This window comes from Ornithorhynchus anatinus, chromosome X1 (genome assembly GCF_004115215.2).
Source record: "Ornithorhynchus anatinus isolate Pmale09 chromosome X1, mOrnAna1.pri.v4, whole genome shotgun sequence".
In the NCBI taxonomy this organism is placed as follows: domain Eukaryota; kingdom Metazoa; phylum Chordata; class Mammalia; order Monotremata; family Ornithorhynchidae; genus Ornithorhynchus; species Ornithorhynchus anatinus.
The window spans coordinates 12072326-12087702 of record NC_041749.1 but is presented as its reverse complement, the minus strand read 5'-3'; the positions used below and the strand labels follow the sequence as shown (position 1 = coordinate 12087702).

Genomic DNA, 15377 nt, shown 5'->3' with positions numbered 1-15377 from the left:
AATTTCTGTTGGAAGTTGAGGTTCAGTCTCATTTTGTCCATTCTCAGTAAAACCTTTTCTCACTGACAAATTCACCTGAAACTGCTCAGCTGAGGAGCTACATTCATTTCCCTTCTCTTAACCTATCTTTTCTTTAAGTTTCCTGAGGCTGATTTTTCCTAATACATAAATTCTTAGTAGTGGGATGAAAATAGTCATTTAAAATTCCAATACCTTCAGGGTTTGATCACGGGAGTTAAAGACAGGTATTCTTCAAATTTTTTAAAAAAAGTTTTTAGTTTTAAAGTTGGAAAGGAATCTTCGTTGATTCAGAGCCTTTAAATGCCTAGAAATTCCAAGTCATCACAGTGTCCTGTGGAGACATAATCCATGAAACCAGGGTGTCCAATGAAACCTGGTACAGGCAGTGAATGTTCACATTCCCTTTTTACCCCCATCTACTTTTCCGACATGGCAGTAAATCTGAGAGTAGAAAAGGCATTAAAGTATATCACTCCATGAAATGGAATTACTTATTTCCAGTCTTATGTGTTTGTTTTTTTTTAACGGTGAGCCCATTTCATTTTTTAATTTTTCTTCTCGTGAATGTGGAAAAGAATGGTAAGAGTTATTTTCTTGGTGAGGTTAAGAAAGCTAAAATATAGAGTACCAAGAAAATATGGATTTTTTTAATCATTCTAATTGTTTAATTCTTGATGTTCCTGGCATCTGCCCTTGCCCCACCTCCAAAATTTTGTTTTAAACTGTGAGTCCCCGGGGGGCCTAGGCCAGTTCTAAATCAGCATCCATGGATCCCTCCCTGTTTTTACGCTCCCTCAGCTCAAGACCTCGTCACTGTAGTGCAGTTGATAGGACTGGGGCCAGAGAAGGGGGAAGATGAGGGTAGCAGTAGTGGGTGGGATGCAGAGGGGAAGTAAAAGGAGTTATGGGACGATATTTTTTACAGTCACGTGGCTATAGATTTTAAGTGTGGGTCCAGGTCATGGTGCAGAGGATGGGAGAAGCTCAGAGTTGTAGAACACAGGGTGGGAGCTGGGGAAACTAGAACATGGAGGTTCAAAGAGAGCCATGAGAGGGAATATGTTTGGATGGGCATGGTGAGAAAAGATGTGGAATGAGGTAGAGTAAGTTGTAGATCAAATAAAGAAAACTAAACAAATATAGGCTAGCTTGGGTGATAAGTGGATTAGCTATTGTGTAGAATTATGTTCACTTCATATGATAGTAAAGATGGCCCCCTCATGTAAACCTAGACAAGGCCATCAAAGGACCTACCAGAACCACACATTCCTTTTTATTAATCCATCAATCAATCAATGGTATTTATTATTTCCTGTTTGCAGAGCACTGTACTTAAGCACATACAACAGAATTGGTGGATGCTTTTCCTGCTCAAAAGGAGCTTACAGCTTAGAGGAAAATTTGCATCATAGTATAATAGGGAAAATGTTCATTAGAGGATTATGTACAGTCCATCTCCCCATTCCAAAGGACTAAAGCAGGGCTGTACACTCAGACTGTTAGCATTGTGGGCAGGGAATGTGTTTGACAGATCTGCTATGTTTTACTCTCCCAAGCCATAGTACAGTGCTCTGAACACAGTAAATGCTCAAAAAATATAATTGATTGATAACGTTCAACTTTAATTCTGTTGTATTGTGCTTTCCTAAGTGCTTAGTACAGTGTTCTGGACATAGCAAATGCTCAGTAAATACTGCTGATTGATTATCTTGGAGTCCATAAGTCAGAGGCTGTGCTTTGGAGGAACCATATGGGGAGCTACGTGGCTGATTTTGAACCCCTTTTTGAGAAATCAGAGAGCTAAGGACTGACACTCTGCCTGAAAAAAACCAAGGGTATATTCTGACCCCTTCTTCTCAAACTGGAATCACATCAAGGATCTCCATCGCAATTTGGTGACTGAATTCCACTACCTAGGGCAAACTGTCCAAAACCATATGGCCACACGAATAGCCAAGGCCGATTCTGGGATCAATATGGTATGAAGGAATTAGGCTAAACTGAATGTCACTTGCCTCAGTTCTCCCTCCTACTTAGTCTGTGAGCTCCATGTAGGACAGGGACTGTGTCTGACCTGATTAACCTGTACAGCACTTTGAACAGGATTTGACACATAGTAAGTGTTTAACAAATGACATTTAAAAAAAAAACAAACAGGAAGGGAGAGAGAGTTACAGGCCAGAGGCAGAATGTGGATGAGGAGTCAGGGGTGAGATAGACAACATCAAGGTACGTTTAGTAGGTTGATATTAGAGGAGAGAAGTGTGTGGGCAGGGTTGTAGTAGGAAATCAACAAGGTAAGGTAGGAGGGACAACGTGAGTGAGTGCTTTAAAAGCCAATGGGAAGGAGTTTCTTTTTGACTGGGAAGTGGGTGGGCACCCACTGGAGATTCTTGAAGAGTGGAGAAACATGGACGCTTTGTAGAAAAATGATCTGGAGAGTGGAGGAAAGTTTAGACTGAAGTGGGGAGAGACAGGAGGCAGGGAGGTCAACCAAGAAGGTGATGCAATACTCAAGGTGAGATAGGATAAGTGCGTGGATCAAGGTGGTGACAGTTTGGATAAAGTAGGTAGCAAACAGTTTGGACCATAAACAATGAGCTCTTAAGAAGCATTCATTCATGAGTTATGGGAAGATAAGGGATCAAAGCAGGAGGCCCTAGCATCTGGTCGATGATGACCTGAACTGGGATAAATGAAACAAGGTGGGACAGAATTGATGTTTTTGAAACACGGTGAAGAAAAGCCTTAGATGATGTGGCAAACTATCGAAGAATGGGAAGACCACAACAGAAAAACAAATGAATCTGAAATGTAGCGGGCAGACATAGAAAGATGGCTTTGGAGCTTTGTAGTTTATCAGTCAGTTGTATGTATTGATTAGATTAGACTGTAAGCCCGTCAAAGGGCAGGGACTGTCTCTCTCTGTTGCCAATTTGTACATTCCAAGTGCTTAGTACAGTGCTCTGCACATAGTAAGCGCTCAATAAATACTATTGAATGAATGAATGTAATGAGCATCTACTGTGTTTAAAGCACTGTATTAAGTGCTTGGGAGAGTGCAGTACAACACATCTGGTCGACAAGTTCCCTGCCTATAAGTTTATTGGAAGAGCATATGTCTGGGAGTCAGAGGATTTATGTTCTGCATCTTAATCTAGCACTGACCCAAGTGTGTTTTCTTAGGCTAGTCATTTAACCTCTTTGGGTCTCTGTTTCCTATTCTGCAAAATGGGGATAATAATATTTGTCTTTAGGTGGGTGTGAGAAATGAGAGCTCACCTCCTCCGGGGCCTTCCTAGACTGAGCTACCCCTTTTCCCTCTGCTGGTTTCCCTCTCCCTCCCCTCAGCATTGTGCTCATTTGTATATATTTTATTACCCTATTTATTTTGCTAATGAGGTGTACATCCCTTTGATTCTATTTATCGTGATTATGCTGTCTTGTTTTTGTCCATCTGTCTCCCCCAATTAAACTGTGAGCCCATCATTGGGCAGGGATTGTCTCTGTTGCTGAATTATACATTCCACATGCTTAGTACAAGTGCTCTGCACAGAGCAAGCGCTCATTAAATACTTTTGTATGATTAATGAATGTAAAGAGCAATTTGTGGTGCACAAATTGTCAGGCCTGCTGAATTCATTCACATAAACTTCAGTGTGTCTGTCTCCTCATCTTCAAATTGGAGATTAAATGCTTTGTCTCCCTTCCCCTTAGACTGTGAGCCCCTTGTATACAGGGGACTGTGTTCATTCATTCATTTGTGTTTACTGAGTGCTAACCTTGTGCAAACACTCTAAGCACTTGGGAGAGTACAATACAACAACAAACAGGCACATTCCCTGCCCACAATTAGCTCACAGTCTAGAGGGGGAAACTAATAATCTGTTATTTAAACCAGTGCTTAGTACTGTCCTGGGCACACAGTAAATACTTAACAGGTACCATTATTTTATTATTATTATTTTTATTGTTGTTGTTGTTATAGTATAATCATTGAGACTATTTTTTCCCCTTTAAAGGAATCTCTCCCCAAAAGGTGCTCTGGAAATCGTATTACCTAAGGCCAAAAGTTTCATGTTTAGTGTCTAGCAAGGAGGTTAAAATCCCAAACAAAATAAAATAAAATACAAGTTGCCCCTGTTAGCATCTTTTCTTAACCAAGAAAATATTTACATTACACTGAACTCCAAGTCAATAGATCACCTGACAACAAATGTTATTTATTGAATGTTTACTTTGTGCAGAGAACTGTATTAAGCACTTGGGTGAGTGCAATTCATTAGAATTGGTAGATACAAACGCAGCTCATGTCGAGCTTACAGACTAGAATGGGAGTCTGACATCAAAATAAATTACAGGTGGATATGTATATAAGCGCTCTGGGTACATAGGGTGATTCAGAGATCCAGCCACTCATTCAGCTTGCAGCTTCTTCCTAACCAGTCACGCACTAACTTATTTCACTGGAGTTACTTAAGATCCTTTTCTAGGCTCAGCTGCTCTTTGTCATGTGGGAGGCTTCATACAGACCAGAAAAGGCTGAAACTGGTTGCTAAGCAACCAGCAGGCCAAGAGTTTTAGGTACCCAGACTTTCTAGACCATGTGCCATCCACCAAATGGGTTATAAATAAAAAACAGGTGAAATAATGCAATCTCACATTGAATCAACTGTTTTAGGCAAGTTCACGGATGCCAGATGCTGCTCAAGAGAAAGTCAGTGGTTAAGTTGCACTGTCCCAAGAAATATTTGACACTGAATCCAAATTTAGGATTTTTCTCCTAGAAACTGGAAAAAGGGTCATACCACACTAGATTTCTGCATACAACTCTGTTTGCCTCAAAAAAATTATTAGTTTGCATTGTATTCAGAATAAGCATTCTCTTTCATAGTTTTCTAAAATACCAACCTTATTTTGTCAATTGCTGTTCTCATTTTGACAGGAGTGGGCTGAAAGCATCCAAACAAGTTGGTCCCGTTGAATGAAATACTTGCGTAGTTTCTTGAAGGCAGCAATCATGTCTTAAACCTGTTCCATGCACCGCCCCCAGAATCTAAATCAGTATTTGACACAAAGTCACAGCTAAGGAGTTATTCTTGATGAGGAAGAGGTTATGGCTAGAGGAAAAGAACCATCTTGTGATGTGGAAGTCAATCTCCTTAGAGAAGCATGTTAGTGTTTCAAGATTATTTCCCAAGTGCAGATTGTTTATTACTTTTCAAAATTTGAATTGTCCAACATAGAACTGGTGTCTTCACAGATATCATTTCTCTTATCAAAGGGAGGGTATATCACAGCCTCCATTTGAGTTGAACAAAGCCAAATAGATATGTAAAGTCTTCATCTATGGTGTTTGATTATTGACTTAGATTTATTTCCTCACTTGTCCTTTTTCAAATAATAATGGTATTTGTTGAGCGCTTACTATGTGCCAGGCACTGTTCTAAATGGTATTTAAATGCTTACCATGGACCAGGCACTGTACTAAGATTTGGAGTGGATATAAGCTAATCAGGATGGTCACAGTCCATGTCCCACATGAGTCTCACCAGTCTTAATCTGCATTTTTACAGATGAGGCAACTGAGGCACAGAAAAGTTAAGTGACTTGCTCAAGGTCACAGAGCAGATAAGTCGTGGATCCAGGATTAGAAGCCACATTTTCCTGACTCCCAGACCTGTGCTCTATTCATGAAGTCTTGCTGCATTTCATAACTCTTATCTTGTGGATTTAATATTTAGTGATTCAAAAAAAATCTGCATTTCACCTCTGAGTTAAGACAGGAATAGCAACTCAGGGGGAGTCTTGGAGCCCTATAAATTGCTGTAAATTGCTGTACTCTTCAGAGTGACAGAAATTATGGTGTTCTCTTATTCATCAGTTGTATTTATTGAGCTCTTTCTGTGTGAAGAGCCCTGTACAAAGCACTTGGGAGAGTACAGTATAACAGAGTTGGTAGACTCATTCTCTGTCCACATCAAGATTACAGTCTAAAGAGGGAGCCAGACATTAAAATAAATAAGTGTATTTAAGTTAGCAAACATTTGGGAAGCAGCAAGGTGTAAAGGATAGAATACCGACCCGGGAGTCAGAAGGAAACGGATTCTAATTCTGGCTCTGCCACTTGTCTGCTGCGTGATCTTGGACAACTCACTTCACACCTCAGTGCCTCAGTTACCTTTTCTGTAAAATGGGGATTGGGACTCTAAACCCACATGGGACAGGGACTGTGTCCAACCCGATTTGCTTGTACCCACCTCTGCACTTAGTACAGTGCCTGGCACACAGTAAGTGCTTAACAAATACCATCATTATCATTATTATTATTCACTGTCATGAGGTCTCTGTTCACAAACCATTTTCCAACAAATCATGATCAAGTTAAATAGGAAATCACCCTTTCCTTCCTCCCACAAGCAGCAAGAGACTAACTAAGGATCTCCATTGGGTTTCTACAGAGAAGAGAGTGCTGTCCTGGACAAAGAGGAAAGTGGTTTGTCCTTAGTGGTAATTCCATTCTAACATTTGATGTTGAATATAGAGAAGCAGCATGGCATAGTGGATAGAGCATGAGATTGGGAGTCAGAGGGTCATGGGTTCTGATTCCAGCTCTGCCACTTGTCCGCTGTGTGACTTTGGGAGTCACTTCACTTATCTGTGCCCCAGTTACCTCACCTGTAGAATGGGGATTGAAACTGTGAGCCCCACATGGGACAGAGACTGTGTCCAACCCAATATGCTTGTATCCATCCCAGTACTTAATACAGTGCCTGGCACATAGTAAGCACTTAACAAATACCATTATCATTATAGTGACCGGGTATCTGCTCTAGGAGTTGACTGGAGTGGGCTTAAAAATGAGGTATCATAATTCTCCCAAGGTTTTGGTTAGACTTGATTCTACTAAACAGTTGTCATTTGTTTGGACCTGCTTCTAATGCACAGCCTTTGCAGAAATTCTAAACTTACTTAGCTGACCTTTCTTCTCTAATTACAAGTAACCTAAAGAACATCAGTGAATCAGTGATACTTATTGAACACTTCATTAGTGCAGTTCACAGGAGCGTGAGATACAATTGGTGGACAAAGTCACTACCCCTCAAAGATCTTAGACTTTAACAATCCAGAAATGGCCAAATCTACCAACAGGTGACACTGAAAAGGGACTGCTTTTTTATGGTATTTTTTAAGTGGTTACTACGTTATCAATGTTCTAACCACTGTGTTAAGTACAAGTTAATTAGGTTGGACACAGTCCCTGTTCAGTATGGGGCTCCCTGCCTAAGTAGGAGAAAGAACAGGAAAACTAAGGCACAGAAAAGTTAAGTGACTTGCCCAACATCACACAACAAGCCATTGGCAGAGTTGGGATTAGAACCCATGGCCTCTGACTTCCAGACCCATGCTCTGGGTGACACTGATGTCACCTATATGTCATTGATGTCACTGATTTACGCTTGAATGAACTAGGCAATGGATTGAAGAATCTCAACTTTATGTGGTTCCTCCAGTCACCATCATCAGTGTCATAAATAGTATTTATTCATTCAGTCGTGTTTACTGAGCTCTTACTGTGTGCAGAGCAATAATGTTGGCATTTGTTAAGCGCTTACTATGTGCCAAGCACTGTTCTAAGCGCTGGGGTGGACACAGGGGAATCAGGTTGTCCCACGTGGGGCTCACAGTCTTAATCCCCATTTTACAGATGAAGTAACTGAGGCACCGAGAAGTGAAGTGACTTGCCCAAAGTCACACAGCCGACAAGTGGCCGAGCCGGGATTCGAACCCATGACCTCTGACTCCAAAGCCCGTGCTCTTTCCCCTGAGCCACACTGTACTAAGCGCTTGGAAAGTACAATTCAACAATAGAGTCAATCCCTGCCCACAGTGGGCTTAATGGAGCACTTTCTGTGTGCATATATACTAAGCGCTTGGGAGAGTATAGTACAACAGATTTGGAAGACGTTCCCTGCCCACAATGAGCTTACAGTCAAGAGTGGTGTGATGTTCCACTGTTTGAGCTTCAACTGATAACACTCCCAGGTCTGGTAGGTTATTACTTGTTGTGCAATCAGAATATGAACATTAGGAAATAAGCTAGCTGGGCAAAAATCAACCCAGGATAATCTCTCTTGCCTGTGGTACTGGGTTATATATTTATTTTACTATTATTATCAATATTAGTAGTAAAGGTAATATTAATATTATACTTAAGTGCTTACTATGTTCCAAGCTTTATACTAAAAGCCGGAGAAGATGCAAGATAATTAGATTGGAAGCAATGTGGCTTACTGGAAAGAGCATGGCCTTGGGAGTCAGAGGTTATGGGTTCTAATTCTGTCTCCGCCACATGTCAGTTGTGTGACTTTGGTCAAGTCACTTCACTTCTCTGTGTCTCACTTACCTCATCTGTAAAATGGGGATTAAGACTGTGAGCCCCACGTGGGACAACCTGATTACCATATATCTACCCCAGTACATAGAACAGTGCTTGGCACATATCAAAACAACCATTAACAAATACCATCGTTTATTTTATTCATTTTTAGATTGAACATGGTCTCTGTCCTACATGAGCCACATAGTCTGAGTAGGGGAAAGTATGATTTCCTCCCCTTTTTACTGATAGTGGAACTGAGGCACAGAGAAGTTGTGACTTGCCCCAAATCACAGAGCAGGCAAGTAGCTGAACTCAGATTAGACCCACGTCCTCGATCTCTCAGGCCATTCTCTTTTCCCTGGTCCATAATGTGTCCCATGCTCCCTACATGTGCGGCTAAATGAAAACCAAAAGAAAGTAATATAAATAGAAAAGGAATGAACTCTCAGGAATAATTAAAATCTTATATTTTATAGTGCCCTTGATCAAAATCCAAATTTGTTTCAGGAAGGGAGAACAAAGATTGTGACAGCTGGTGACCCATTATTTGAAGTTAAATTTTGAGATGATGAAATAGTACATTATTAATGGACAGGGTAGTGTTTCCTGTTGCATGGTGTACAATCCATCCAAATAAAATTCTTTTGTTTATTATTTAGGACCAATCTGTATTTGCAGTGCTTGGAGCAAGGCCTATTATGGGGTTTGGCCTTTACAGAATATTATGGCTTCATTTTTCCTTTTGCATTACTTTTGGCTACAACAGCTTTTTCCACATTAGGCAGAATATTTGATCATTTTCCTCCACAGTAGAAGACATTCTACTTCAATGAATTTGCATGTCTACATCCCCTTGGAATTATTTCAGACCAGATGTCTAAATTTGGCCAACATTTTTATGTTTCCAAATTCATCTTGGGTGTCGTTAATGGAGTATCACTAGATACAATGTTAAAACCTTTAATGGGCAGCACATTAATGCTCGATGTTTGTGTATTGTTAATTCTTAAATCCATGGTCTTCTGGGTAATGCAGTTTGAATATCAACCTGGAAAAGCTTTTATTTTATGCAGCTGTTGACTTGGCATTAGTTACACTTAGATGACTATATTCTAAGATGATGGGATCATTTCTCATTTGATCGCTGTTTTTCCTATCATCCTACCATGAATACAATGAGAGTTCATTGCTTAAATGATGATCTCGTAGAACCGACCGATGGTATCATATTTTTCCTTTGAAGATATACTTAATGATGAACTTGTTATAATTTTCTTTCCTTTTACAGTATCAACTTCAGTTTGATTTTGAACTAATAGCAATAATAATAATTATGGTTATTTGTTAAATGCTTTTTGTGTCCAGACACTGTAAGAGCTGGGGTAGATACAAGCAAATTAGGTTGGACTCAATCCCTGTCCTACATGGGGCTCACGGTCTCAATCCTCATTTCATAGATGAGGAAACTGAGACACAAATAAGTGAAGTGACTTGCCCAAGATCACACATCAACCCTGTGTTGGAGACGGGATTAGAACCCACTTTCTTCTGACTCCCAGGCCCGTGCTCTAATCACTATGCCATGCTGCTTCAGTCATGTATTTAAAATTCCATGGTCGCTTCTGTACTCATTGATCATCAAAAGCAGCATGAAGAATTAGAAATTGAACCATCTGCTGCACTAGAGAAATATTTTTTTTCTAACCAGTACAGCTAATTCGGCACAGGCAACAATGTGCAAATGTTTTGTACTCTCAGGAATCTTCAGTAAAATGCGTCTCTTTTCCGCCGTGCATTGATTGTCCTCATGATATTTATGCTTCTGTGGGAGGAAATACCATTTCCTTTCACTTAGTATTGTGAGTAAAATACCAATAACTCCCCAAATGGGACATTTTGCTCTCCATTTCTAAGACTGGCCAAATAACTTGGCTTTTATTTTCTAAACTTTACTCACGATGGATTGTTTATAGAGCTTGAGAAACTGTGGGATACGCTCTGAACTCTGTAGGTCTTATCTAAATTGTTTGCCATTTAAAACAGATGAAATACCCTTTGCCCTCTGTTTGAAATTCTCTGGGTAATTTGACACTTAAAAATGAGGGACTTTTTATGCAGAAGCTGAGAGGTAAAATCATTGCTTTGTCTTAAATATTTCTGCAGATTATAGAGGTTTTTCCTATAATCTACCACTGAGGAGGGGATTTAGCACTCTGACTTCAGCACAAGCTCTTCATCACTCTACAGAATGCTGAAGAAATGAATCCTATAAGAAGTCACGGTGCTAGATGATGTCACAGGGGAAGATGGTTTTGAATATCTCCAAGAAAAATGGGTTGATGATAATTGTGGAAACTTCCTGGTACCTCCTTGTTTTCCACTGCAGGCACGTTTCTAGCTACAAGCATTCCAGACAGGACAGAGAATTGTCTAGTCACAATGTACTACTTATGTGGTGTCATCAATGTGTAGCATAGGAGGCAGTGGATCTGGGTTCTAATCCTGGAGTCCACCGCTCACCTGCTGTGTGATCTTGGGCAAGTCACATCATTTCTCTGTGTCTGTTTCCTCATCTGTAACATGGAGATTAAATCCTATTCCCTCCAAATTAGGCTGTGATTCCCCATGTGACCCAGGGATTTTGTCTGTCTTGATTATATCTTCCCCAGTGCTTAGTACAGTGCTTGGCATGTAATAGCACTTAAAAGTGTTGTTATTATTATTATTTTATATGTGTATGCTTATTGAGAAACTCTACATATTTCATGTATAGATATAAACATGTATAGCTACATAGAAACACACTTTCTTAGTAGCTTGATACTTTCAATCCATTATGGTTTATGAAATGTTTCCTCAAAAGTAGGGTTACCATACTGCCTAATGCAGCATGGCTCAGTGGAAAGAACCCGGGCTTGGGAGTCAGAGGTCATGGGTTTGAATTCCAGTTCTGCCACTTGTCAGATGTGACTGTGGGCAAGTCACTTAACTTCTCTGTGCCTCAGTGACCTCGTCTGTAAAATGGAGATTAAGACTGTGAGCCTCAAGAGGGACAACCTGATTACCCTGTATCTACCCCAGTGCTTAGAACAGTGCTCTGCACATAGTAAGCACTTAACAAATATCAACATTATTATTATTAATGCCTTCACTAATATGAAAATATTTATCTCTGTATAGAATGATCCCACTGTTAGAGGTTCCTAACTATAATGTGTATGGGGCTGAAACGATCATTGTACAACCAACATTCCCTTCCATATCAAGCATATCTTTTGTGGCTGCAAACTTTTTGAGTGGCATCTGTGAAAAATCGAATCCAAATAATCGTGGGATGAGATTGAGAAAACTTTAGTAATCTCCAATAATCAAATGAAATGGTTTTAAATTCTTGGCCAAAAGTGTGTTAACTGTACTGGAGCATCGAAGATATTTATTTCATTTAGGGATTCCTGATTATGAGAGAAAATGTGGGAGACTACAATCTCTAAGGATTATAGGCATTGAGGTCACTAGTAAAGTGAAGTGACAGATGTTTCAATTATATATTGCCAAATGGTGGGATTTTAAAAAGCAAAATTCACTCACACCTCCAGTGAAAGCAGAAAGTGATTGTTTTACATAAAATTAGCCTCATTCTTCCTTTGAAGGGAAAGAGTAGCTATCTGAAGGGGAAAGGTAAAGATGTACCATTGACTTTGTTGTTGTTGTTGTCTTATGTTGTCGAGTCATATCCGACCCATAGTGACACCATGAACACATCTCTCCCAGAATGCCCCACCTCCATCTGCAATCACTCTGGTCATATTTTCTTGGTCAAAATATGGAAGTGGATTACCATTGTCTCCTTCCGCACAGCAAACCTGAGTCTCCACCCTCGACTCTCTCTCATGCCGCTGCTATCCAACACAGGTGAGTTTTGACTTGTAGCAGATTGCCTTCCACTCGCTAGCCACTGCACAAACTAAGAATGGAATGGGTATGTCTCTGCTTGACTGTCCCTCCCATAGCCGAGACTGGTAGAGTACTGGAAACTCTGCAGGTATGACCCTGAGAGGTGACCCTTGACTTTAGGTGAGAGTAGTTTACTTCCAGCAATTATTGACATTTGTTGAGTGCTTACTCTGTAAAGAGCACGGTACAAATCACTTGGGAAAGTACAATAGGATTAAAAGAATTAGTAAACCTGATCCTTGCTCTCAAAGAGCTTCCGAACCGGTGGGGAAACAGACATAAAAATAAATTCCATGTAATGGGGAGGAAGTGAAGTGTAAGGAAATGTTTCTTATGTCCATGCCCGTCACCCCCGCCGATTGTTCCGGACCTTTAACTCTCTCCTTAGGCTCCCTGTTCCTCCCCCTCCCCCATCTCTCACCCCCAATGATCTGGCCACCTATTTCCTCACGAAAATCAACACGATCAGGTCTGAGCTCCCCAAAGTCACCCCTCTGCCTCTCCCCTCCCCCCCACCAACCCCCTCCCCTACTTTCCCATCCTTCCCTGCAGTATCCTCAGAGGAGATCTCCTCCCTCCTCGCAAGTGCCACCCCCTCCACCTGCGCCTCGGACCCCATTCCCTCTCACCTTCTTAAAACCATCGCCCCTGCCCTCCTCCCTTCCTTAACTTCTATTTTTAACCACTCGATCTCCAAGGGCTCCTTCCCCTCTGCCTTCAAACACGCCCACGTCTCCCCCATCCTAAAAAAACCCGCTCTTGACCCCACTTCCCCCTCCAGTTATCGTCCTATCTCCCTACTACCCTTCCTTTCCAAAATCCTAGAACGAGTCATCTACAATCGATGCCTAGAATTCCTTAACTCCCATTCTCTCCTAGACCCCCTCCAATCTGGCTTCCGTCCCCTCCACTCTACCGAGACTGCTCTCTCTAAGGTCACCCGTGACCTCCTTCTTGCCAAATCCAATGGCTCCTACTCCATTCTGATCCTCCTTGACCTCTCTGCTGCCTTTGACACTGTCGACCATCCCCTCCTCCTCCATACCTTATCTCACCTTGGCTTCACGGACTCTGTCCTCTCCCGGTTCTCCTCTTACCTCTCTGGCCGATCATTCTCGGTCTCCTACGCTGGAGCCTCCTCCCCCTCCCATCCTTTAACTGTTGGAGTTCCTCAAGGGTCAGTTCTTGGCCCTCTTCTGTTCTCCATTTACACTCACTCCCTCGGTGAACTCATCCGCTCTCACGGCTTTGACTACCATCTCTACGCAGATGACACACAGATCTACATCTCCGCCCCTGTCCTCTCCCCCTCCCTTCGGGCTCGCATCTCCTCCTGCCTCCGGGACGTCTCCACCTGGATGTCGGCCCGCCACCTAAAACTCAACATGAGCAAGACTGAGCTCCTCATCTTCCCTCCCAAACCCGGTCCGCTCCCAGACTTCTCTATCACCGTGGATGGCACGACCATCCTTCCCGTCCCGCAGGCCCGCAATCTCGGTGTCATCCTTGACTCGTCCCTCTCGTTCACCCCACACATCCTATCCGTTACCAAGACCTGCCGGTTTCACCTCTACAATATCGCCAAGATCCGCCCTTTCCTCTCCACCCAAACGGCTACCTTACTATTATGGGCTCTCGTTATATCCCGGCTAGACTACTGTGTCAGCCTTCTCTCTGACCTCCCTTCCTCCTCTCTCTCCCCGCTCCGGTCTATTCTTCACTCCGCTGCCCAGCTCATCTTCCTGCAGAAACGATCTGGGCATGTCACTCCCCTTCTTAAACAACTCCAGTGGTTGCCTATCGACCTCCGCTCCAAACAAAAACTCCTCACTCTAGGCTTCAAGGCTCTCCATCACCTTGCCCCTTCCTACCTCTCCTCCCTTCTCTCTTTCTACCGCCCACCCCGCACGCTCTGCTCCTCTGCCGCCCACCTCCTCGCCGTCCCTCGGTCTCGCCTATCCCGCCGTCGACCCCTGGGTCACGTCCTCCCGCGGTCCTGGAACGCCCTCCCTCCTCACCTCCGCCAAACTGATTCTCTTTCCCTCTTCAAAACCTTATTTAAAAATCACCTCCTCCAAGAGGCGTTCCCAGACTGATCTCCTCTTCCCCCTCTACTCCCTCTGCCATCCCCCCTTTACCTCTCCGCAGCTAAAGCCTCACTTTCCCCTTTTCCCTCTGCTCCTCCACCTCTCCCTTCCCATCCCTACAGCACTGTACTTGTCCGCTCAACTGTATATATTTTCGTTACCCTATTTATTTTGTTAATGAATTGTACATCGCCTCGATTCTATTTAGTTGCCATTGTTTTTACGAGATGTTCTTCCCCTTGACGCTGTTTAGTGCCATTGTTCTTGTCTGTCCGTCTCCCCCGATTAGACTGTAAGCCCATCAAACGGCAGGGACCGTCTCTATCTGTTGCTGACTTGTTCATCCCAAGCGCTTAGTACAGTGCTCTGCACATAGTAAGCGCTCAATAAATACTATTGAATGAATGAATGTTTCAGTAGTTGGGGAATAAGTAACTAAGAGCTTGGTGGTTTGGGAGTAGTAAAGAGTATTAGGAGGGAATGTAGAGTAGAGACATAAGAAATTAATCAGGGAAGGACTCCTAGAAGCAATGTGATTTCAGGAGGATCTTGAGGTCAATCAATCATAATTATTGAGCCTTTTGTGCAAATTAAGGGTACAAATCCTAGTGCTAGGTTAAGGAAGTGGGAGAAGAAAAAAAGGAGGGTTTCGCTGGGAAAAGTCTCTTGGAGATGTGCTGTTGATAAGGCTTTGAAGATGGGGAGAGTTAACATTTGTCGGATTGGAAGAAGGATGGAAGAGGCAGGATGTGGGAGAGGGATTTGCAGTGAGATAGATGAGGTTGAGGTACTACGAGTAGGTTAGCATTGGAAGAGCAAAATATGTGGGCTAGATTGTAGTTGGAAATCAGAGAGATAAGGTACAAGGAGGCAAGATGAATGAAGGCTTTGAAGCCTATATTTAGGAGTTTCTGTTTGATGTCGAGGTGAAT

At 42.3% G+C, this 15377-nt stretch overlaps 1 long non-coding RNA gene and 1 other non-coding gene across 2 annotated transcripts in view; one reads left to right on the top strand and one right to left on the bottom strand.

Annotated features, from left to right (window-relative positions):
* The window catches only part of LOC114806622, a 60109-nt gene that overhangs the window by 24162 nt on the left and 20570 nt on the right, over window positions 1–15377 (top strand). The window lies entirely within an intron of this gene.
* On the bottom strand, window positions 12327–12464 carry LOC114806934. Its single transcript, XR_003754988.1, has one exon. It is a non-coding gene; the product is annotated as a small nucleolar RNA SNORA7 (small nucleolar RNA).